We start from the raw sequence: 12,169 nt of genomic DNA, 5'->3' as shown, positions 1-12,169 counted from the left end.
TGGAGAAATTTTTTATAAATTTCTGGAGACAAATTAGGAAGTTTTAATTCTTATTATAATTAAAACTCTCCTTGTTTATAGCTTATAGATGTGGTCGGCCATGTAATGTGAGAAGAGGAAATTATTTTTAATTAAATAAATTTTCCTTTTCATGGCAAAAGAATTAAGGAAGTTTTTTATTTAAATTTTCTTATTTGCCAAGACCAAGGATTATAAAAGAGGGGGTAGAGGTGCCTTCATAGGTAACGACTCTATTCTATTCTTCCTCTCTTTACCTCTTTGGTGGCCGGCTCTAGCTTCTCCCTCTTCTCTTCTTTTTGTGGTCGGCGGCAACTTCTCTAGGAGCTTGGTTGGTGGCCGGATTTTACTTGAGGAAGAAGAAGAAGAAGAAGGTTTTGTTTCCTAGCATCCCTTGGAGATTGGTTGGAGGTCTAAAGTTCTTCACCCCTTGAAGAAAAGAAGGTGGCCGAAACTTGGAAGAAAGGTGAAGGCTTGGGTGGTTCTCATCTCAGTAGCATTGCCCACACAACGTCCGGGATAAGAAGAGGAATACGGTAGAAGATCAAGAGGTTATTTGCTTACAAAGAAAGGTATAACTAGTAAATATTTTCTACATTATACTAGTTTTCTTTGTATATTTATTTTTGGAAATACCAAACACAAGAGGCATATGATTCTAGAGTTTCGAATTTTTTTTGAATTTATGTTTTTGTTTTTGTTTTTCGAATTTGTGATTCGATTGTTCCTTTTGATTAAACCTAATGTTATTTTAGGAAATTAAATATTGAATTTCTATTAAAGTCTTTGTCGAGGCAGTGGTGGATGATCTCATACCCAAGAAGGCCTTGTGCCTCGCCATGTTTGACCTGGGAGCCGATTTTAGAAATAAATATTTAATTAACTTTGTAATATGGGTTGGACTTGGATCAATAGTGTTAAGTTCCGCTTGCGATCTAAGTCTAAACCATTAAGAATGGATAAGTTAAATTTGGAATCAATAATGTTAAGTTCCGTTTGCGATTCCTAATTTAACTTCTAAAGAACACAATAGGTTATTTAGGAAAGGTTCGACACTTGTATAAATTTTTTATACAGTGGAACCGGTACGATCTTCCTAGGACTAACCAACAATCTCCCACTGCAACAGCCGCCACTTTTGTAGCATTGCCCATGTAGATGGTAATCTCCCCTTCATGTAGTCGTCAAGTTTCCTGGAACTCCTGTAATGAATTGCAGACATGATCAGTGCTCCCGTATCTACACACCAGGTACCGGTAGATAACACCACTAAACATGTTTCAACTACTAGAGAATAAGATATACCTCTATTGTTCTCCTTTCTACGAGGACAATCCACCTTCCAATGTCCAGACTACTTGCATGTGAAGCACTTGCCCTTCGGCATCTTCACACCTGCTTTTGGTCCAGTCCCTAGAGATTTATTCACTTTCTTTGCTGAACCAACTTGTTTCTTTTTCTTCTTTCTACCTTTCGGTTTAGAAGCAGAAACATTTTTAGCAATGTGAATTTAAGAGCTTTGATGAAATAACCCTTTTGCTGCTTGAAGTTCTGTCAGAAATTCAACCAACGAATAAACCCTTTTGTTCATGTTGTAATTCAAGCGGAACTGCTCAAAACGTTTAGGCAATGTTTAGAGAATCATATCGATTTGGGTTTCCTCATCAATTTCAGCCCCAAGGATTTCTATCTCATTTAAATGAGCCATCATTTTGAGAATATGATCCCTTACGGGTGTCCCCTCAGTCATGGTGGTCATCATCAAGTTTCTCATAGCCTGTTGCCTAGCAGCCTGATTCTGGTGTCCGAAGAGTTCCTTGAGATTACGCATCATGTCATAAGCAGTAAACATGACCTGATGTTGATGTTGCAGTACATTTGACATAGAAGCCAAAATGTAACACCACGCCATCTCATCTGCCCTGACCTATTTCTTATGACACTCAATCTCTTCTTCACTAGAATCACTATTAGGCAATCTTGGACAGATCTCATAAAGTACGAACTTATAGCCTTCAGCAGTTAAGACAATGTCCAAGTTTCTCTTCCAATCTATATAATTGGATCCAGTAAGTTTGTTCTCTTTCAATATAATAACAAGAGGATTGAAGACCATTTGAAATCCTAAGTATCACAAAATATTTAGTCAAAACATAAGAATTTAAAAATAATATTGATTCCTCAAACAATATCATTTAAATTCACTAACACCTCAAAACACCGTGAATTTTGTATGCCACGATAGTGTGGACGTATACAAATTCAAACATTTGTAAGAGGGGGTTTTACCCATTAATTTTATTATCTTGTCAACCTAACTTTATGACAAATAAAATTAATAGTTGGTTTTTCTTCAGTCACACAAATAATAGCAGTGACTCCGATAGGGAGGATACAATGAAATGCACCTAAGTGTATACCATTAATTGATACTTAGTCCATTAAATAGGATTGCACCCTTCAGATGGAGAAGATCACATAAACCTAAATAATTTCCTATAATCATCCATAAAGGAAGTTTGATCTAGTGATCTGCAAACAAACTCATCCAATATGGAGGAAGGCACTCAGAGCCAATGCGCAAGTTTGAATGCATCACTTGCAAACCAGTAATGGAGACCGTGAAATTTAAATAACTCCTCTCCCACTTAGTTATTTAAAAATGAGGAATTTTAACATACATATACACGCAGCATATATAGACAGCATAAAAGGCAATAAATATGAAAAATAATTTTCCAACTATTATGGCCTCATCCATAGTTGTCCTCGATGTGCCACCAACCCTAGCCGTCGTCATCGGGTCATGTTGTCACATCAATCTTGCTTCCTTTTCCGCTACATCTATAGTCCACAAGATAGCACCACGCATAGTCAGGAGACGAGCCGTAACAAAATAAAATTTTATATTTATCGATCCTATATTCCACAAGGGAATGTACATGTAATCTAGATCGAACAGAATGTAAAATCCTAAAACTAATACAGCTCCTGCTGTATTTAATAATTACAATCATGCACACATATAAAATGTCCTCGACATGCCCCAGGGTCCAATGACACACAAACACAATAGGGTCATAATAGTTGGAACTAGGATGCCTGTAACCACCAAGTTAATCTATTTGCACATCCTACTATTATTCTGCCTAAATTCATGTATGAACCGTGCATAATTTAACTGAAAACCAAACACACAGAGGAAGAAAACTTGCTCTGATACCAATTGTTGATCACTACTCTGATCTCTATCCTACTTCCCCTGTACAAAAATTTGTACAAGCATAGAACTTTTCTAACAACCTATGTGTTCCTTATGAGTTAAACTTGAATTGGAAACCGAACTTAACATTTTTACTTCAAGTTCAATTCATGTATTCTTAAGTAGTTAAAACTTGGATTGCAAATGATACTTAATATTATTAATCTAAGTTCATCCCATGTTACAAAAGTTGATTAAATATCTATTTCAAGGATTGACTTCCAGATCAAACATGGCGAGGCACTCAACCTTCTTGGGTATGGGATCATCCACCACTTCCTAGACAAAACCTTTCAAAGAAATTAGATATTTAAACTTCTTACAGTAACCCTAGGTTTAACTACAAAGATCTCAATAGAAGCATAAGATCAAAAGACTAAATCGAAATACAAAAAATGAAACACGAAATCGCTAGCCTCTTGTGTTGGTATTTCAGGATCCATACAAAGAAAAAACTAGTTTCGCTGCGGAATTAAGAACTAGTTATACCTTTCTTTGTAAACAAAGACCTCTTGATTTTCTGCTGTATTCCTCTCCTCCTCTTGGGCGTCGTGTGGGCGACGATCTATCAAGATGAAATCCACCCGAACCACTTCTTCTTTGCCTACAAGTTTCGGCCACCCAAAAAATGTCAAAATAGGAAACTTCCTTCTCTTCTCCTTCTTCTCCAAGCAACCAGCCACCAAGTGCTTCTTCTTTTCTTTCAAGTTTTGGCCACCAAGAAGAGATGAGTGCCGACCTTAGAAAGAATAAAGGGAGAGAAGAAGATGTGTGTCGCCGGCCTTAGGGAAGAAAACAAGGTGAAGGGGAGAAGATGAGAGAGCCGGCCACACAAGGAGAAGAAGAGGAAGAGGTGCCGGCCCTAAGGGAGCAAGGGAATTATGGAGATGTGTATATCCCATAAGGCACCCTCTACCTCTCTTTTATAATCCTTGTTCATGGCAAAAAAGGAAAATTTAATAACAATTAAAATCTCTCCCTTTTAAATTTCCTATTGTGATGGCTACAAAAGGAAAGTTTTAAAATTAACCTCTCTCTTTTAAACAATGTAGATGGCTACAAAAAAGGAAAGATTAAAATTAAAGCTTCTCTTTTAAATCATGGTTACAAAAAAGGAAAGTCTAATCACAATTAAATTTTCTCTTTTAAACATTATAGATAACTACAAAAAGGAAAGATTTTAATAAAATTAAAATCTCTCTTTTAATCCTTTGTAGATAGCTATAAAAGAAAAGATTTTAAAATTTAAAACTCTCTTTTAAAACCATGTGGATGACTTCAAAAAAGGAAAGATTTTACCAAAATTTAATTTTAAATAAAATCCCCTTTTCTATCATGCTATGGCCAACCCCTTGCTTGGGCACCAAGCAAGGCCTGCCCGGCCACTACTTGTGCTCCAAGCTAATGCTTGGTCGGCCCCCTTGCACCAAGCAAGGATGTGTCCAGCCCATTACTTGGGTAAGAAGTGGACTTTGTGGATACAAGGCTTTATAGATGTAGGTTGCTACTCGGAAAACCTAGAGGTTCCACTGTACAAAAATTTTGAACAAAGGTCTGAACCTTTTCCTAGCTACCATGTGTTCTTTTAAATTAAATTTTGGATCGCCTGCGGAACTTAACACGTTTGATCCAAAACTTAATCTATTTGTTCTTTAAGGTTTAGACTTGGATCTCCTGCGGAACTTAACACGTTTGATCCAAATCACCTAAGTTATTAATTCCATTAAATATTAATTTCCATAATTGGTTCCCAGTACTGACGTGGCGAGGCACATGGCCTTCTTGGATATGGGAACAACCACCACCGACTAGACAAAACCTTTTATGGAAAGCTAATATTTAATTTCCTAAAATAACTTTAGGTCAACCAAAAAGAACAATCAAATCACAAGGAAAATAAAAATAAAAGAACACAACTTCGAAAACATATTCAAAATACTAGAATCGTAAGCCTCTTGTATTTGGTATTATTTCCATAAATAACTAGCATGATGCGGAAAGGAAAAATTACTAGTTATACCTTCTAAAAAGACCTCTTGATCTTCTACCGTATTCCTCTTCTAACCTCGGACGTTGTGTGGGCAACGATCTTCCGAGATGAGAACCACCAAGCACCTTCTTCTTCCTTGCAAGTTTCGGCCACCACAATTCTCCAAGAGAAGTAGAGGTCCGGCCACCACCACCAAGCTCCAAGGGATGCAAGAAACAAAACCACCTTTCTCTCCTTCTTCTCCTAGCTAGAACCGGCCACCATCAAGAGCTCCAAGAAAGGTTGCCGCCGGCCATAAGAAGAAGAGAAGAGGAAGAAGCTAGGGCCGGCCACCAAGGAGGAAAAGAGAGGAGAAGAATAATAGAGTTGATCACCCATGAAGGCACCTCTACCCCCTCTTTTATAATCCTTGGTCTTGGCAAATAAGGAAATTTAATTAAAAACTTCCTTAATTCTTTTGCCATGAAAAGGAAAATTTTATTTAATTAAAACAATTTTCCTTTTCTCAATTTACATGGTCGGCCACCCCAAAGCTACAAACAAGGAGAGTTTTAATTAATTAAAACTTCCTAATTTGTCTCCAGAAATTTATAAAATTTCTTCAATAATTTAATCCCTTCATGATTGGTTTATAAAAAGGAAATTTAATAAATTAAAATCTTTCTTTTAAACATGTGGATAAAAACCAAAAGGAAAGTTATCTCTTAAAAATTAAAATCTCTTTTCAATCTAAGGAAAGATATCAAATCTTTTCTTAATCTTTTGTAGAAACTAATAAAAGAGAATATTTAATTTTTAAACTTCTCTTTTAAATTATTATCATGGTTAAAAAGGAAAGTTTTTCTTAAAAATAAAATCTCCTTTCAATCTACAAATAAGGAAAGATTTCAAATCTTTTCTTAATCTTTTGTAGAAAACTTTTAAAAGGAAAGATTTAATTTTTAAACTCTCTTTTAAAACTATGATATCCACATAAGAAATAATTTTAATAAAAAAATCCTTTTTAATATGATGTGGCCGGCCACCTAAGCTTGGGCTCCAAGCTATTGGTCGGCCACCTTAAGGCCAACCTTTAGGCTTGGCCGGCCCTAAGCTTGAGCTTCAAGCTTAGCTTGGTCGGCCCCTATTGGTTGGGTAAGAAGGTGGGTATGTGGTGGGTATAAATCTCTATATACAAGAGGCTACGATAGGGACCGAGAGGAGAAATTAGTTTTGGTCTCCCGATGAAATTAAGCTTCCCGTGTTCGTCCCGAACACACAACTTAATTCCATCAATAATAATTCATTCCACTAAAGAACTATTATTGAACTACCGCACCAATCCCAAATTACATTTTGGGCTCCTTCTTATTATGAGTGTGTTAGTCTCCCTGTGTTTAAGATGTCAAATGTCCATTAATTAAGCGAGTTACTGACAACTCATTTAATTAATATCTTAGTCCAAGAGTAGTACCACTCAACCTTATCGTCATGTCGGACTAAGTCCACCTGCAGGTTTAACATGACAATCCTTATGAGCTCCTCTTGAGGACATTCTCAACCTAGATCACTAGGACACAGTTTCCTTCTATAATCAACAATACACACTATAAGTGATATCATTTCCCAACTTATCGGGCTTATTGATTCATCAAACTAAATCTCACCCATTGATAAATTAAAGAAATAAATATCAAATATATGTGCTTGTTATTATATTAGGATTAAGAGCACACACTTCCATAATAACTGAGGTCTTTGTTTCTTTATAAAGTCAGTATAAAAGAAACGACCTCTAATGGTCCTACTCAATACACTCTAAGTGTACTAGTGTAATTATATAGTTAAGATAAACTAATACTTAATTACACTACGACCTTCCAATGGTTTGTTCCTTTCCATTATGGTCGTGAGTTAATGTTTATAATTTATAAGGTACTGATAACATGATCCTCTGTGTGTGATACCACACACCATGTTATCTACAATATAAATTAATTGAACAACTACATATATCATAAATGTAGACATTTGACCAATGTGATTCTTATTTCTAGATAAATGTTTATACCAAAAGCTAGGCTTTTAGTATACACTCTAACAATCTCCCACTTATACTAAAAGACTAAGCTGCCATATCTGCTGCCATACATCTGATTCCCAACCCTTCAACATGTCCATCAAAAGCTTTCGCCTTAAGGACATTAGTGAAAAGATCTATAGGTCATCATCTGATGCATTCTAGGCGACAACAACTTCTCCTCGTTTATACGATTTACTTGCGCTCTATTGTGTTTACTTGCCTTATAGACTCATGGTTTCTTCGAGTTTGTTACTGCACCATTATTATTACAATAAATTGTAATAATCTTTGGACAAACTAGAAATCATATCTAAGTCTATCTTGAGGTAATTAAGTCATTCAGCTTTTATGGCTTCCTCAGAGGCTTGCCATATACTAAGCTTCTATGGTGGAGTCCAGAAAAACACCTATGCTTATCACTCTTCCATAGTTATGACTTTACCTCCTAAAGTAAACACAAAACCCCGAGGTTGACTTATTATTGTCCCTATCCGATTGGAAGTCAAAATCCGTGTAACCCACAGGGACCAAATTAATTGCCTTGTAAGCTAGCATATAATCTCTAGCGCCTCTAAGGTACTTTAATATATGCTTTACTGCAGTCCAATGTCCTTGTCTAGGGTTACTTTGATATCTGCTAACTATGCCCTTGGCAAAACAGATTTCTGATCTCGTGTATAGCATACATTAGGTTGTCTAACTGCCGAAGCATAAAGAACTGCCTACATGTCCTCAATCTCTTTTGGTGTCAACGGAGACATCTCTTTAGATAAAGACACTCCATGCTTAAAAAGTAAGAAACCTTTCGAGGAGTTTTGCATGCTTAAAACGAGCAAGGATTTTTCGATGTATCAAGCTTGGGATAAGTAAAATATATTTTTTCTTTCGATCCCTTATTATTTTGATCTCAAAAATATATACATTCTCCCAAGTCCTTTATATCGAATTATTTGGACAACCATACCCTTACTTCTGACAACATTTTGATATTGTTTCCAACTACCAAAAATGTTATCTACGTATAGTACAAGAAATATCACCACGCTTCCATCACACCTTTTGTATACACAAGACTTATCCAGTTACTAAATAAATCCATAGGTCTGGATTACTTTGATAAACCGGATGTTCCAAGACCTTGAAGCTTTGCTTCAGTCCATAGACTGATTGAGCTTACACAAGATGCTCTTAGCCCTTTGCAATGAACCCTTCTGGTTGCTTTATATGGATGCTTTCTTCAAGACTTCCATTAAAGAATGCTGTCTTGACATACTCTTGCCAAATAGATAAAAGAATCTGGATAGACTTAAGCATGACTACCAGTGAAAAAGTTTCCTTTTTCATCAAGCCTTGCTTTGAAAGTTACTACCTTCCTGTCTATCCCTCTTTTCCTATTATAGACCTTTTTACACCCAACGGCTTTTACACCATTTGGTGATTCTACAAGCTTCCAGATTTTATTAGAATACATATATTCTAATTCTTTTATTCATTACTCTTTGCCAAGATGCTGCATCTTTATCTTGAAGTGCTTCATCATATGACCGGAGATCAGGTTCATGTCCTCCAGGGATCGAGTCCAAAAACTCTCCCAAAACATGAACCTATTTAGGTTGCATAACAACCCTCCCACTACAACAAGACACTTTCTGTAATTGTGTATCAATTTGTGATACGTGTTGCAGTTTTCTTGTGGTATCTCATCTTGTACAGTTGGTACTAGGTTAGACATGTCCTTTATTATTTCCTTAAGAACAAATTTACTTATGAGCATGTGGTTCATTATATAGTCCTTTTCTAAAAAATCAGTCATTGATGCTAACAATGACCTTCTGATTTTTAAGACTATAAACCTACTTTTGTTTATCTAGGATACTTACAAACAAGTGAACTCCTATCCAACTTATCATTGTCTCTCTTTAACATATGTGCTGGATTACCCGAATCCGAATATGCTTCAAAATAGATTTTCACCTATTCAGCAATTCTATATGAGTAGAGAGTTCTAACTTGGAAGGTACTATGTTCACTTTCGTTATCAGAGTTTATGTTTAAAACAAATTTGGTAATTTTCTGAATAACTCATCATCTATCTAATTATTTCATAAGAGTCCTTTACCTTCTTTCTACTACACCATTCTGTTGGGGTGTACCAAGTGCAGTTAGTTGGGGTTGAAATCCAACTACTGATAAGTGACTCCTAAAATCTCTTAAGAGGTACTTGCCACTACGATCTTCCATAGTGACTTTTTACTTTAACATTTCTCCGCATCAACCTTGTACTCTTTGAACTAATCAAAGTACTTAGTCTTGCGGTACATTAAGTAAATTTATTTGTATCTTGAATAGTTGTCTATAAAATAGACAAAATATTCAATACTACCTCTTGTCTGGATAGTCATAGGATCACACAAATCAGAATGAACCGATATCAACATATCTTTGACTCCATACCCCTTGGACTTAAAAGCTTCTTGGTTATTTTCCTTCCAAGTAAGACTCGCAGGTTGGAAATATTTCCACTACCAATGAACCCAAAAGTTCATTAGCTACCAATGAATCCTACTCAAGTATAACCTAGCTTTTAGATGCTAAAGATATAATTGGTTCATTTCCGAAGGTTGCTTTTTCTTAAAATTAGAAGATGTGTTACTAATTTCCATTTGTTGCATCGTGTGAGTTATTGGATTATAAATTGTCAACCATCATACCAGAATAGATAACTTCCCTATTTTTCTTGATAACAACTTTGTTATCAAAATAGACACAATATCTATAATAGTTTAGAAACTGAAATCAGGTTCTTTCTAAACTTGGTACGTAAAGACAATTACTTAAAATCCATATTTTATTCTTATCAAAGGATAAACATCTCCCACTGCAATAGCTACCACTTTTACAGTAGTGCCCATGTGGACGGTGATTTACCTTTCATTTAGTTGTCGGGTTTCCTGGAACCTTGCAATGAATTGCAGACATGATTAATGGCATCTTGTATCTACACTCCAGGTTCTGGTATATAACACCACTAGACATGTTTCAACTAATGAATTAAATACACCTAAATTATTCTTAGTTCTAAGAAGACAGTCTACCTTAATGTCCAAGTCCTATTTCTAATCATTACAATTGAGACTACTAAGTCTTTTTCTATAGTATGACTACTAGGGATTGACAAACATGCTAAGAATCACAAAAATATTTGGTCAAGATCAACTCCTTAAAATCTCCATAAATTTTGCGTATACAAAATCGAAGAGGAGATTTTATTCATTAATTTTATTATCTCGTCAACTTTACTTTATGACGAATAAAATTAATAGTTGATCTGTCTTTGATCAAATATTTGGTCAAAACTCTTTGAATTTAAAATAACATTGATTCCTCAAACAATATTATTTAAATTCACCAACACCTCAAACACCGTGAATTTTGCATGTCACGTTAGTGTGGACGTATACAAATTCATCATTTGTAAGAGGAGGGTTTTACCCATTGACTATCTTGTCAATATAACCTTTTGACAAATAAAATTACCTCAAACACCATGAATCTTGTATGCCACGTTAGTGTGGACGTATACAAATTCAAACATTTGTAAGAGGGGTTTATTAATTTTATTATATTGCCAATCTAGTTTTATGACAAATCAATAGTTGGTTTCCCTTTGGTCACACAAGTGATAGTAGTGACTCCGTTGGGGAGGATACTATTAAATGTGTCTAAGTGTATACCATTACTTGACACTAAGTCCATTAATAAGATTATGCCCCTTCCGTTGGGGAAGATCACACGCTCTTAATTAACTTCCTATAGTCATCCAAAAATGGAAGTCTGTTCTAGTGATCCACAAACAAGCTCATCCGTTATGGAGGAAGGCACTCAGAGCCAACGCGCAAGCTTGTCTGCATCACTTACAAACCAGTAATGGAGACCATGAGGTTTACTTAAAAATCCCTCTCCCACTTAGTTATTTATAAATGAGGAATTTTAACTATGCTAGCCTACTAAATATGTAAACCAACATGCACACACAGCACAATATAAAAGCAATAAATAGAAAATCTAATTTTCAACTATTATGGCTTTTATCTCTAGTTGTCCTCCGTGTGTTGTCATCCCAAGCTGCTGCCATATTTGGCCACCGCCACCAGGACTAGCTGTCGCATCCATCTTGCTCCTAGTTCCGCTGCGCCTCTGGTCCTTAGAAGGTTCCACGCTTTGCAAGATTCGATCCGTGACATAAATAGAATTTTACATTTTTGATCCTATATTCCATAAAAGGAATGTACATGTATCTAGATCAAAAATAAAATCATAATCAAACTAAATACAGCTCCTGCTGTATTTTATAATTCAATCATGCACACACATATAAATGCCCTTGACATGTCCAAGGGTCCAATCACACACATAATAACTAAAAGCCATAATAGTTGGATCCTGCATCCACAAAGTTAGCACATCCTACTATTAACCTGCCTAAATTATGTATGACATGTGCATAATTAAACTAATACCAAATACACAGAGGCAAAACCCTAGCTCTGATACCAATTGTTGGTTGCTACTCGGAAAACCTAGAGGTTCCACCTGCATAAAAATTTTGTACAAAGGTCGAACCTTTCCTAGATACCATGTGTTCTTTTAAATTAAATTTTGGATCGCTCGGAACTTAACACGTTTGATCCAAAACTTAATCTATTTGTTCTTTAAGGTTTAGACTTGGATCTCTGCGGAACTTAACACGTTTGATCCAAATCACCTAAGTTATTAATTCCATTAAATATTAATTTCCATAATTGGTTCCCAAGACTGACGTGGCGAGGCACATGAC

Source organism: Zingiber officinale, chromosome 9A (genome assembly GCF_018446385.1).
Source record: "Zingiber officinale cultivar Zhangliang chromosome 9A, Zo_v1.1, whole genome shotgun sequence".
Lineage (NCBI taxonomy): Eukaryota > Viridiplantae > Streptophyta > Magnoliopsida > Zingiberales > Zingiberaceae > Zingiber > Zingiber officinale.
Note: the sequence above shows the minus strand (reverse complement) of the source record.